This window comes from Curcuma longa, chromosome 5 (assembly GCF_044706935.1).
Source record: "Curcuma longa cultivar G26 ecotype Majalengka, Jawa Barat chromosome 5, ITB_CL_G26_1.1, whole genome shotgun sequence".
Lineage (NCBI taxonomy): Eukaryota > Viridiplantae > Streptophyta > Magnoliopsida > Zingiberales > Zingiberaceae > Curcuma > Curcuma longa.
The window spans coordinates 12,471,296-12,486,092 of NC_133865.1; the positions used below are offsets into that span (position 1 = coordinate 12,471,296).

The following is a 14,797-nucleotide window of genomic DNA, read 5'->3' on the forward strand; positions in this document are numbered from 1 at the left end:
TCCTGCATTTGAGAATGTGTGGGTGGGAATCGGTGGCGCTTTGAAATATCTATTGCGTGGAAGAAACGGCAGAGGATGCGGCTTTGATGTGGATAATGATGGCAACTTGTGTCGGCAAGAGCGCGACGGGCCGGGGCGTGTCTATTCCCGTGGCCACGCGATGGGAAGATGGGAAGGCCACCACGGATATGCTGTCTACGTTGCCACGTGCAGGGTGTTGATTTTATTTCTCCATCCCATAAATTTACGTGTTCTTTTGTAACACTGCAGTAAAAAAAATTAAAACCCTTAGTCGGATATTATTTTAATTTTATTTATTATAATAAATCTATTTTATAATAATCAATCTAATCATATCTCACAAATTAATTTCATCCAAATTCATATTCTTTTATAACATGAATTTATGATTACTGATAAATTTAATAAAGCAATCTAATACTATGTTGTCTGGAAATTTGGAGACGAGAAACAAGAAACACGGAAACGGCAATAGTTGAAGTTTCTAGATTTTAGAAACGTCGAAGTTTACTACCACTGTCGCCTATCGGCGTTACAAATCTCGTGGGATCTTATCCAACAATTTTACGGATCCAATATTAATCTAACGGTAGATAGTTAATCAGTGGGATGAGCTAGGGCATTGCAAGATGATAATTGAAATGGGCTTGTGGCCTCCCACTTTAAAAGTCGTCTTGTCTATCTGCGGTTCGGCATCTTGTTCTCCTCTCTTCTTGCTTTCTCTCTCTCTTCGTTGGCGAATTAGGGCAGCGGGAGCGGTGGCAGAGACAACAGCGGAGATGGCGGGGACGAGGGAGCAGGACAACGTGTACCCTGGCAAAGCTGGCGGAAAGGTATGAGGAGATGGTGGAGTTCATTGAGAAGGTGACAAGGGCGGTGACGGAGCAGAGGGAGGAGAGGAAGGAGCTCATGGTGGAGGAATGCAACCTTCTCTCTGTGGCATACAAGAATGTCATCGACGCCCGCCGTGCCTCGTGGCGGATCATCTCGTCCATCGAGCAGAAGGAAGAGAGCCGCGGGAACGAGGCCCGCGTCGCCACCATTCGCGATTACAGGGCTAAGATCGAGGCGGAACTCGACTCCATCTGCGAGGGAATTTTACACCTTCTCGAAGAGCGTCTCATCGCCATTTCTTGTAAGTTTCATTTTACACCTTCTCGAAGAGCGTCTCATCGCCATTTCTTGTAAGTTTCCACGGATGAAAATGTTTCCCAACGTTTTGGAAACTAGAACGTCAGTGTAAACACCGTTTCCAGATAGCGTAGATCTAATAGACTTATTTATTATAAAATTTAATTTATTTGATAGTAAAAATAAAATCATCACTTTCACCATTTCTTTAGGATACCCTTGTTATTTAGAAAGGATAAATCATAATAAATTTAGTCTTTAATTAACCATGATAGTGTCTATAGAGATTGAGATAATCAATGGGGCATTATCATTCGCATTGAGATTCGATCTCATATCTATTAATAACAACATCGCCCCCATGGGCTTGCTCACATGGTTAGCGCAAGGCAGTTGCTTACAATGAGGCAATGGGTTCGATCCCTCCCCTGCGCTAGCCATGATGAGAAAGAGGCCAAAATGGCCGTCCGTGATTTACTCCCTCTAGACACTTGTGGGGCCGGGACTAGGGAGCCGCTAAGGTGACGGTTCCACCTTTTTGCTTACAATAACAACATCCCTACAGAAATTATAACATCCCTACAGAAATTATATGCGACAGCCCGTGAGAGCATAAACTTAATTTATTAATATAGATTGTTTGAGTATCTATCTTGAGTGGTAGGAATGTCTTATTATTTTATTTCTTTTTTAAAAAAAAATGATAAATTTTAAAAATGTGCACTTCAAATTAATTTGAGAATATTCAAAAGATATATTAAAATTTTATTTTTTCAAAAAAAAAATGCATCTGATTCTCATTTTATTCCTGACTTACTAATTTTTTCATTCTCTTTTTTTCTTTCATTTACATGTAATATTTAATATATTTTCTCTCTCTTTTACATGATCATCTCTCTCTTTCCTCTTAAATTAAATTAAATTAAAATAGAAATAATTTTTTAAAAAATAATAATAAAATTTTAAAAATATAAAAGAAAATTACTAAAATGTTAAAAATATTTTTTTTTATTTTTAAATATTTTTTATTTTTAATATCTAGATATAAAAGAATAAAAAAAAATAAAATTAATAAAATTGATTTTATTAATAAAAATATTAAAAAATAGAATAAAAAAATTACTGTAATATTGATCTTTAGAAATTGATATTATATACAACTTAAATACTGACATCATTATGATGTTAGTTTTGAAGACCAACACTACAATGTTCTAAAAGTTTAGATTATTTTGAGCATTATTGAGAAGACCTTAAAATAGTAAGCAAGAATTTCTTTGAACTTAAGTTTACTTAATAAGCCCATAAGAATTGGAATGAATCCGATATGATATCTCTAGGTCCATCAATGAGTTTTGATCAAAATTCATTAATGGACCTACAGGACTTAGATTTTTGAAAATTTGTATTTAAATGGAAGATGTGAATGTATAGAAGGGAGATATGGCGAAAAATCTTGATCCTGAGTCTCTTACACCAAGTTATATGTCTGTGTCAATTAACACGAAGTTTGAAACTTTCTAAACCTTTTGAGTAATATTACGAATCATTTACCATGATAATTGATCCGGGACGAATCTCCCTCATCAAGGGAGGGATATGGATAGAGAAGGGGTAGAAGCCTGGAAGGGCATTTCCTGAAGACTAAGGATAAGATAGGGAAGACCAACCTTCCTTAACACAAAAGATACAAACCTCATGTGAACGACCCGGACCCTCTCTCTCTGCCATACCGAAAGCTATTTTCTGACAATAATACACCATTTCACAGGCCTACCTCTGGACCAGGCACTGGTACCCCTTGCCTACCTCAGGACAAGGCCCCAGCACCGCAGACTTACCTCATAACCAGGTACGGGCACCGCTGGCCTACCTCCGGACCAGGTATCGGCATTACATGCCTACCTCCAAACTAGGTATCGGCATCATATGCCTACCTCAGGACAAGGCCCCGGCACCGCAGACTTACCTCATAACCAGGTATCGGCGTCACCTGCCTACCTCCGGACCCGCTACCAGTACCACCTACCTACCTCCTCGTAAGGTACAAAGTCTGGTAGGCCCGCCTCACAATAGGATCAGAGCATCACAGCACATCCTACCACCGGGCAAGACCCCAGCCAAGATCGCCGAGATCCCCTCGCTAAAACAAGGCCGCCAGTACATGGACACTCTAAGCACGCCTCCCCAAATCGGCCACTCCCGACCTTAGCCTGCAGTATGCATACCAACGGGGCGCCCTCCCCGACCTCTCCACCATAATCGGTGGCTCACCTGTGAGAAGAAGAACATAGACCAAGTTCCCTTCTTGGCCCGGTCTAATCCCAAGGAAGATACCCCATGTGGATGCAACCGTCGGTTAGGGATCTACAAATCCAAGCCGTCAGCCTTCGAAGATTATCCATACCACGTCAATAGGGGATTGATAGTCAATCACCGGCACTTAGATCCTAAAATATCGCCCCCCCAACTCTATATAAGCTACACAGGTATGACAATGAACTCTCTGAATTCTTTCCGAATACACACTTCTTTACTCGCTCATTACCTGACTTGAGCGTCGGAGTGGCCACGCCGGGATTCCCCGGTGCCCCGCTGACCCGTGTGTTCATCTGTCGTTCCCTCAGGTCTTTTCTCCTCGACGTGGAAGTGCAGGTTGACGCGGCCTCCTACTGCCTGGTGGTGAGACTATCGTCGGTAAGGAACCGGAACAATAATGAAGGGCATCCTTAAGACTCCGGGGCACTATAGAAACCTATAGGAATTGGAATGATCCCGATTAGATATCTCTAGGTCTATCAATGAGTTTTGATCGAAACTCATGATAGATATAGACGATTTAGATTTTTGAAATTTTATAATAAGATGGAAGTTTGAAGTATGTAGAATGTAGATATGGTGTCTGATCCTGATCTTAATATATGTAGGTGAAATTATGATCATGTGCTAACTAGTATAGATTGTGATGTTGATTTCCAAAGATTAACACCACAATGGTGTTGATCTTCAATAATCAACACCACAGTGTTGATTCTGATCATACATTGTAGTGTTCATTTTCAAAGACCAACACCACTATGGTGCTAGTTTTCAGAAACTATCACTATAGTATTGATTCTGATCACACACTATAGTGCTGATTTTCAAAGATTAGTACCATTGTGGTGCTAGTTTCGAAAACCAATATCACTGTGGTGCTAGTCTTTAAAAGTCAACACTAGAGTATTTTGAAAGTTTCAAATCATTTTAAGTATTATTGGTAGAGCCTTAAAATAGTAAATGATAGTTTATTTGAACTCAGATTCACCTAATAAACTTATAGGAGATTAAATGAGTTCGATTGAAGCTCTTTAGGCTTATCAATGGATTTTGACCAAAATTTATTGATGGACACAAGGGGCTCAAATTTATGAAAACTTGTAATGAAATGGAAGATGTAAGTGTGTAGAAGGGCGATATGGTGAGAAATTCTAATCCTGAGTCTCTTACATGAAGTTATAGGCATGTGTCAATTGACACAAAGTCTGAAATTTTCTAAACTTTTTAAGCAATGTTGAGAATCGTTTACCATGATAAACGAGGGCACCCTTTGACTCCCGGGCACTACAAAAACCTAAATGAGTTGGAATGAGATCAATTAGAGCTCTTGAAGTCCATCAATGGGTGTGATAGAAATCCATTGATGGGTTTAAGGGACTTGGATTTTGAAAACTTACAATGAGATGAGAGAGGTTAGTGTATAAGAGGTATATATGATGCTATTCTTTATGTGTATGTGTCAAATATCTACTTTCGGATATCATAACTTTTGACTCGGATATTAGAATGGGACGTTCTATACGTCAAATCAAAGCTCATTCAGACATCTACATTTGTTACCAAATAAAACCCCATTGTTCAGATACAATCAAAGTTTCACATTAAAAATATATAGAAAAAATCATGAGTTTATAAAATGGAAAATATGTCAATTGGAATGAGGTATTTTGGATAAAGTCCAAAAATAAAACTATAAAAACTTATGCCTAAAGTGGGAAATATCATACCATTATAGAAATAAGTGTCTTTCATCGATATAACAATTGATATCAAAATCATGGTCTATGCAGAGTCATGTGGGGGTTCTAAATATATGGAAATGATTATGAGTTTATCAGATGGAAGATACCTCTATTAGTATGAGACTTTTTAGATAGATCCTAACAATAAAATCATAAGGGCATAGATCCAAAGTAGACAATATCATATCATTATAGAGATATGTGAATTCTATCGGTTCTAACACCCATAATGGGTCATGTTTCAACCCAAAAAAATATTGTTTAAGGCTTGTTTGGAGGTTCAAAGAATTTTTATTTTTTTAATTAATTTTTACCCATAATTTATTATAGGGATGTCAGAACCACTCATGAACATCATAAATACATTCATTATACTACCTTCTTCGATTTCATAGTAAATTTTTAGAACTTAGAGATCTCTGGTCAAATCTATTCCAAGTGCTATAGTTTTTTGAAGTTCCCTGAAGTTTATATATGACTAAAGATATCAATTTGAAATCATTAACAACAATGATCAGAAGGTCTAAAACTTTTAGGTAATTGACACATTCATATAATTTATCGTAGGGATGTCAGAATCAGAATAGAACACCCATACATGACTTCACTGCACTACCCTCTTTAATTACATGTCAACTTTTCAGAAATTCAAGTTGTCTAAGTCCATTAATGAGTTTCAATCAAAACTATTGATGGATTTAGAAAGCTCTGATCGGACTAATTCCAACTCTTGTGGTTTATTAGGTGAATCTAAGTCTAAATAAACTCTCTTTTACTGTTTTAAAATCCTCTTAATAATATTTAAAATAATTTAAAACTTTTAAAATATTATGGTGCTGATTTTTGAAGACTAGTATCACCATCCTGCTGGCCTTCAAAAATCAGCACCATAGTGTGTGATCAGAACCAACACCATTGTGGTGTTGGTCTTCAAAAATCAACACCACAGTCTGTGCTAGTTGTCATGCGATTATAACTTTACCTACATGTATTAGGATTAGGATTGAACATCATATATACCTTCTACACATTTACCTTTTCAATCTCATTGTAAAATTTTAAAAATTTAAATTTTTTAGGTTCATCAATGAGTTTTGATCAAAATTTATTGATGGACTTAGGGAGCTCTTATTAGACTCATTTCAACTCCTATGAATTTATGTAGTGTCTTGGAGTCCCAACATTGCTCAAAATATTTAGAAAGTTTCAGACTTTGTACTAATTGACACAGATTTATAATTTGGTATAGGAGACTCAAGAATAAGATTTCTCACTATATCTATATTCTATATACTCCACATTTCTAACTCATTGTAAAATTTTAGAAATCCAAATTGTCTAGGTCCATCAATGAGTTTTGATAAAAATATTGATGGACCTATAAAGAGATTTGATTGGACTTATTCTAACTCCTATAGGTTTCTGTAGTGCCTTGGAGTCCAATGGTGTTTTCCATTATTATTGTAGATGATTTCCAACATTGCTCAAAATATTTAAAAAATTTCAAACTTTGTACAAATTGCCACAAGCCTATAACTTTATATAGGAGATTCAAGACTAGGATTTCTCACTATATTTCTTTTCTATACATTCACTTTTTCCATCTTATTGTTTAACTAAAATCCATTGATGGACCTAGAGAATTTTGATAGAATTCATTCCAACTCTTATGGATTTATTATGTGAACCTGAGTCTAAGTAAACTTTCGTTTATTGTTTTAAGGCCCTCCCAATAGTATTTAAAATATTTTAAATTTGTCAAAATACTGTAGTACTAATCTTCAAAAATCAACACCATAATAATATTGGTATTTAAGCTATGGTGTTGATTTTTGAAGATGAATACTAAAATAATTTTTTTAATTTTATTTAATAATAAAATCAACTTTATTATTTTTATTATTATTATTTATGATTAGATATTAAAAATAGAAGATAGTAAAAAATAACAAAATATTGTTAATTATTTTATTAATTTTTTAAAATTTTTATTAAAGTTTTAAAATTAAAAATAAAAATAAATAAATTTAAAAGATTATATATACCAATTAAAATTTAATTTAATTTAAAAAAAAAAAGAGAAGAAAGGAATGATGTGGTATATAAAAAAGTGAGGAAAGAGAAGATATTAAATGTTACGTGCAAATGAGATAGGAATGAAAAATGAAAAATTAAGGAGCGTTTAGTTTGGTTAAATTTTATTTTTATTTTTTTATTTTTTTAAAAATTATTATTTACTTTATATTTTTTAATCTCATTCTCTGAAAAATAAAAAATTATTTTCTAAGAAAATAAAAATTAATATTTTATTATTTTCTATATAGAAAATGAAAACTATGAAAAATTAAAAAAATACGGCTATAATAACTCTTCGCTAGGGCCCTAGTACTAATCACTCTTTTTTTTTTTCTCCCGCGACACCAACTCCTTTCCTCCTTCCCTAATCGCTCTTTTTTCTCCCCTGACGCCAACTCCTTTCCTCCTTCCCCGACGCCAACTCCTTTCCTCCTTCCCTAATCGCTCTTTTTTTCTCCCCCGACGCCAACTCCTTTCCTCCTTCCCCATCACGAGTGAAGAACCTCGCAGAGACCCAACCGCAGAGAACCTCGTTGCTTCCCTCCTTCGTCGCCCTTCTCTGTCTCCCTTCTCTATCGAGAAGTAGGTTAGTATTTTTCTATCGCCCTTTTTTGTCGCCCTTCTCTATCGCTCTTCTCTGTCACTTTGTAAGGTCTCATATTGTTTCTCTCACGTCGATTGATCATGTTTGGTTTTCCTCGTGTTTTTTTTTTCGCAGGGAGTCAACTGGAATCGAGCAAAAAGGCTATTTCAGGTTGGCTCTTTTGTCATTTTTTTCGTCCTTATTTTTGGTTAAGGGATAAAGAAATCAATATGCAGAAAATATTAATGATAGTGAAGCATAGTTCAAAATTTTTATACAGGCATAAGTTTTCCCTGAAGCATTGAGTGCACCGACAAGAATCAGGCAATTGCATTTTCAACTATATTTCATAAAATTGGCCATGGAACAACAACCCAAGTTTCTTGGAATAGATAAGAGACAGGGAAAATCAGTATGTAGTAAGAATGAGGAACCAATATATTAGAAGTGGTTTAGCTGCAACTGAATATGTATTTCTTCACCATATCACGTCCATCTTTGCAATATAAATAATGATATTCAAGATTATGCTGGCCATATGTACAAGTATTTCTTGTTGTGAGCTAACAGAAAATCAAATGAACAAACTCACAAATAATTAACCTAGGCTTAAACAATCTGAATGAAAATAATGTAAGCTAGGCATGCTAAAGTTAAGGAATAAACTTGTAGAGTGTTCAATGGTTATTGTGACTATTGGTTATATTTATTCTGTTATATTTATTAGAATAAATCTCATAGAATAGGTCAATAAACTCCTATATAAATAGGGGCCTGTATCTCTTAATGGGAGAACAATTTCTTTCAGATTATTATATGATAACATGGTATCAGAGCCCTAATTAGGTTTAGGTTTCGGCGCCGCTCCCTATCTCGTGACCGAATCGCGAGATTTGACGCCGTCCGAGTTTTTGCATCGCGATCTGGGTTCTCGGCTTCCCGATCGCGATTTTATCCCGGTTCTTCTTCCTTCTCCGCTCACCTCACCGCGACGCTGTTCCTCCTCTTCGGCATCTAATCGCGAGTTCGCGATTTTGTTCCTTTGCCACTGCACGTTCGTCTCCGCAGGTTCTTCTGCGACGCCGTCCCCTGCTCCTCTCGCGTGAAGCCCGAGCCTCGCGTCGCATCCAGAGCAGCCGCCGCCGCGCGAGGCCTTGTTCCCAGAGCACACGAAGCCAGTCTGCGCCCTCCTTTGCCCGACGACGCTGCCGCCGCCGCGTGGAGCCAGCCGCCGCTTGCCTTCGCCGCAGCATCGCCTTCTTCCTCAAGTTCCGCATCTCAGAGCTGCAGATCTGCGCCTTCGCCAGCTTCAGCTGGCCGCCAGGTCAGAGGTCCTCTCCCGCAGCAGTGCTTTCCTATTCTTTCAGCGCTGGTCTTCTTCCCTCGCCTGTGCCGTAGAGGTTTCCTCTCGCGACAGCGTTATCAAGCGTCAGCTGTTTCTTTCGCGAGCAGCTTCTCCCGATCGGCTGGAATCGGTGCTGTAGCAATCCGGTCTGTTCCTGTAGCACAAGATCGGGTCTAGAAGACTTCATCTGGTCTCCTGTAGCAATCTGATCTTGTCCTCAATCTGATCTGGTCCTCGAGCAAAAGATCTGGTCTGAAATTCTTCTTCAAAATTGGTATTCTTCTTCATCCCACAACACTAGAAGTTATTTGATTTCTTTTGTAAATCAAATTTTATGGCCGAACGTAAATCTTCTATCGTGATGGATATGGTGCCTGTGGTATCTAAAATTACGGATTATAAGTTAAATGGTTCAAATTATTTGGATTGGAGTAAAACTGTCCGCCTTTATCTACGAAGTATTGACAAGGATGGACATTTGACTGATGACCCACCTCAAGATGATTCAAAACAGACATGGCTTAGAGAAGATGCTCGCTTATTCCTTCAGATTCGGAATTGTATTGATAATGAGGTAATTGGTTTAATTAATCACTGTGAATTCGTTAAAGAATTGATGGATTATCTAGATTTTCTGTACTCGGGAAAAGGAAATCTCACCCGTATGTATGAAGTTTGCAAAGCTTTTTATCGTGTGGAAAAACAAGATCAACCTCTGATTAATTATTTCATGGCTTTCAAAAAGACATATGAGGAGCTTAATATGTTGCTACCCTTTAGTCCTGATGTGAAGGTTCAGCAACGCCAACGAGAACAGATGGCTATCATGAGTTTCCTTGCTGGCTTATCACCTGACTTCGAATCTGCTAAATCACAAATTCTATCCAGCTCTGAGGTCTCCTCATTACAAGAAGTGTTTAGCCGTATTCTCCGTACAGAAAATACCACACATGTTCCACCTAGTGGTGCTTTGGTGAGTTATAATAATAATAATGTATCAAAAAGATCAACTGTTCACAATAAAAACAAAGGAGGAGACTCACAAGCTTCTGAAATTCGGACATCAAATTCTAGTGGTATTATATGTAACTATTGTCGCAAGCCGGGTCATACAAAATTTGAGTGCAAAAAGCTTCAGTATAAAAATCAGCAAAAACATCGGGCTCATATTGCATCCACTAATGATACCTCTGATAAATCGGTGCTTGTCTCTGCAGAAGAATTTGCCAAGTTCTCTCAATATCAGGATTCACTTAAGTCTTCATCTTCCTCTATCACTGCTATTGCTGATTCAGGTAACCACAATACATGTCTTGTTTCCTCATCCTCTAAGTGGGTCATTGATTCTGGTGCCACGGATCATATGACAGGTAATTCTAGTCTCTTTTCTACTTTCACGCATAAATCCAACACTCCTATTGTTACCCTAGCTGATGGATCTTCATCTTGCGTTCGTGGGTCTGGCACTGTCAATCCCACTCCTTTGCTTTCCTTATCCTCTGTCTTACATTTACCGAATTTATCATTTAATTTGCTCTCTGTTAGTCAGTTAACTCGTGATCTTAACTGCTGCATCTCATTCTTTCCTGATCATTGTTTATTTCAGGATCTTTTGACGAAGAAGACTATTGGTAAAGGACATGAAAATGGAGGTCTCTACATTCTTGATTCACCTGCCCCAAGATCTCTCGTGTGTTCAGGTGTAAATTCTCCTTTTGAGGCTCATTGTAGGTTAGGACATCCATCCCTTCCATTGCTCAAGAAACTCTGTCCACAATATAGTAGCGTGTCTTCATTAAATTGTGAGTCATGTCAATTTGCAAAGCATCACCGTCTTAGTTCAAGTCCAAGGATAAATAAACGTGCTATTAGTCCTTTTGAGTTAGTTCATTCTGATATTTGGGGTCCTTGTCCTATTCTGTCTAAACCTGGTTTTAGATATTTTGTCACTTTTGTGGATGATTATTCTCGTGTAACTTGGTTATATTTAATGAAAAATCGTTCTGAGTTATTTTCTTTGTTTTGTACTTTTTGTACGGAAATTAAAACTCAGTTCAATATGTCCATTCGTACTTTAAGAAGTGACAATGCCAAAGAATATACGTCCAGTCTATTTCAATCTTATATGAGTCAGAATGGTATACTTCATGAAACCTCTTGTGTTGATACTCCATCCCAGAATGGTGTGGCTGAACGTAAGAATAGACATCTTCTTGAAACAGCACGAGCTCTTTTATTTCAAATGAATGTTCCCAAATCTTTTTGGGCAGACGCAGTTTCTACTGCATGTTTTCTCATTAACCGTATGCCATCCTCTGTTCTTCATGGCGAGATTCCTTACAAAATTTTGTTTCCTAACAAGTCATTGTTTCCTGTTAACCCTAGGATATTTGGTAGCACGTGTTTTGTTCGGGATGTCCGTCCACAAGTCACTAAATTAGACCCCAAATCTTTGAAATGTATTTTCCTTGGTTATTCTCGTCTTCAAAAGGGTTATAGGTGTTATTGTCCTAGTATTGATAAATATCTTGTTTCAATCGATGTTACTTTCATGGAAGACACACCTTATTTCTCATCCTTACATATCCCGACTTCTCAAAAGGAAGAAGATGATTTATTAGTATATTCTGTTACATCCACTACACCTATCTCAGAATCGGCTTTTGTCAAGCCTCCTATTATTGAAATTTACTCCAGGCGTCGACCTCCTGATTCATGTCCTGCACCTACTACTTCGTCACCAGATCCAATTTCGAATGATGATCTTCCTATTGCATTACGAAAAGGTAAACGTCAGTGTACTTATCCTATCTCTTCGTTTGTTTCTAACAATGGCTTGTCATCCTCTTCTTGTTCTTTTATTGCTTCACTTGACTCTATTTCTGTTCCTAAAACTGTCCGGGAGGCCTTATCTCATCATGGTTGGAGAGATGCAATGATAGAGGAAATGAAAGCCTTGGATGATAATGATACTTGGGACTTGGTTGATCTACCTCCAGGAAAACAAGCTATTGGATGCAAATGGATATTTAATGTTAAAGTCAATCCAGATGGGTCAGTTGCCAGACTAAAAGCTCGTCTTGTGGCTAAGGGGTATGCTCAAACATATGGTGTGGATTATTCTGATACTTTTTCTCCTGTTGCAAAGTTGACATCTGTTCGGTTATTTATTTCTCTTGCTGCTACTCATCATTGGCCTTTACATCAACTTGATATCAAGAATGCTTTTCTTCATGGTAATCTTCAAGAGGAGGTATATATGGAGCAACCTCCTGGTTTCGTTGCTCAGGGGGAGATGGGCGAGTTTGTCGTCTTCGAAAGACTTTGTATGGTTTGAAACAAAGTCCACGTGCTTGGTTTGGAAAATTTAGTCAAGTTATTGAAAAGTTTGGTATGAAGAAAAGCAAGTCTGACCATTCTGTGTTCTACAAGCAGTCAGGAGCTGGTATTATTTTGTTAGTTGTGTATGTGGATGATATTGTGATTACTGGTAGTGATACTACGGGAATTTCATCTCTCAAATCTTTTATTCTTACTCAGTTTCATACAAAAGATTTAGGGGTGCTAAAGTATTTCTTAGGTGTTGAAGTAATGAGGAGTAAAAATGGTATATTTCTATCTCAGAGGAAATATGTTCTTGACTTATTAACTGAGACGGGAAAGTTAGGGGCAAAACCTTGTAGTACTCCAATGACTCAGAACATGAATCTTACAGCAGATGGAGAATTATTTGAACATCCAGAGAGATATCGAAGGTTGGTTGGAAAGTTGAATTATCTTACCTTGACTCGTCCAGATATTGCATATTCAGTTAGTGTTGTTAGTCAATATATGTCATCTCCAACGGTTCATCATTGGGCAGCATTAGAACAAATTTTGTGTTATTTGAAGGGTGCACCCGGACGAGGTATTGTATATAAAAATCATGGGCACACTCATATTGAATGTTTTTCAGATGCAGATTGGGCAGGTTCCAAAATGGATAGGAGATCTACTTCAGGTTATTGTATCTTTGTTGGAGGAAATTTAGTATCATGGAAGAGTAAAAAGCAAAAGGTTGTGTCACGATCCAGTGCAGAATCAGAATACAGGGCTATGGCACAGTCTGTGTGTGAAATAATGTGGATATATCAATTGTTAACTGAAGTAGGACTCAAAATTTCAATACCAGCAAAACTATGGTGTGATAATCAAGCTGCTATTCACATTGCATCGAATCCCGTGTTCCATGAGCGAACTAAGCACATTGAAATTGATTGTCATTTTGTTCGTGAGAAAATTCAGCAAGGCTTGATTACTACAGGATATGTAAAAACTGGAGAACAATTGGGAGACATCTTCACGAAAGCTTTGAATGGGATCCGAGTTGATTATCTTTGTAACAAGTTGGGCATGATTAATATCTATGCTCCAACTTGAGGGGGAGTGTTGGTTATATTTATTCTGTTATATTTATTAGAATAAATCTCATAGAATAGGTCAATAAACTCCTATATAAATAGGGGCCTGTATCTCTTAATGGGAGAACAATTTCTTTCAGATTATTTATGATAACACTGACTTGATATGCAATCTAACTGGTGTTGAATTACTCAATTGCAACAGGTGATATGCATAGGGTTTCTACTCAATTGCCTCCCACATCTGATGAAGAGAGAGAACTCGAAGAAGCATTCATTAATAGAGGTGTTAACTCATATGTTGAAGTAGTTGTTGATGAGAATGAGAATGTTGGAGGGGAACCTAACAATCAGCGACGTCGTAGTATAGAATCATCTAATAGTCATCGACGTAAAGATCCTAAACTTTCAAAATATGACGCTTGTATGGACAAATGGATTAATACCTTGCAACAGCTGAGTGAAGAATCTATTGCTAGACAAAAATACCTAGATTTGAGAGTTGCCAAGTTAGAACGTGAATAAGATATATCATGCTCTTCTGGAACGAGCGTGTTCAGTGATCCTTACTCTATTGACATGTGCATGCAAATTTTAAATCAGATCGATAATTTATCTATCCAAGTGTACACAAAAGCTACAGAAGCTTTCCTTAAACCTGGTCTACGAGAAATTTTCATGAAAATTCCATTAAATAGGAGGGTTGAATGGTTGGATTGCCTCAATCTTGAACACGTGTAGGGTCATATGTTGACAAGTTCATGGGGATTGCTTTTATTACTTAGCTAAAGACTATTTAAGTAATGATATTTTTTGTGGCTTGAATGTTAAGACATATTTGATACTATGAAATCTAATATTGAAGACTATGTCGAGCTATTCAATTTGAATTATTTATTGGTTTGAGATAAATCTGTGTGTTGATTTTAATATCGATTTGTGAATTATTTATTGGTTTAAGATAAATCTATAATTAATTTTATGCATATGTGTGTTGATTTTAATATTGACTTATTTGCAGATCGATCATGTCAAGCTCTAATAATGAATATGATGAATTAGGTCCAGATATCAATTTGCTTATAGTTTTGGGTCTCGCAAATGATTTTTTCATGATATGATTCAATTTCTTGGATATATTGATTGGATGTCGTGTCAGACTTCATCTTTTTTTTTATCC

General features: G+C 36.9%; 1 pseudogene; it reads left to right on the forward strand.

Annotated features, from left to right (window-relative positions):
• Window positions 1-7,640: 7,640 nt before the first annotated feature.
• On the forward strand, window positions 7,641-14,412 carry LOC141830218 (uncharacterized; annotated as a pseudogene).
• The last annotated feature ends 385 nt before the right edge of the window (window positions 14,413-14,797 follow it).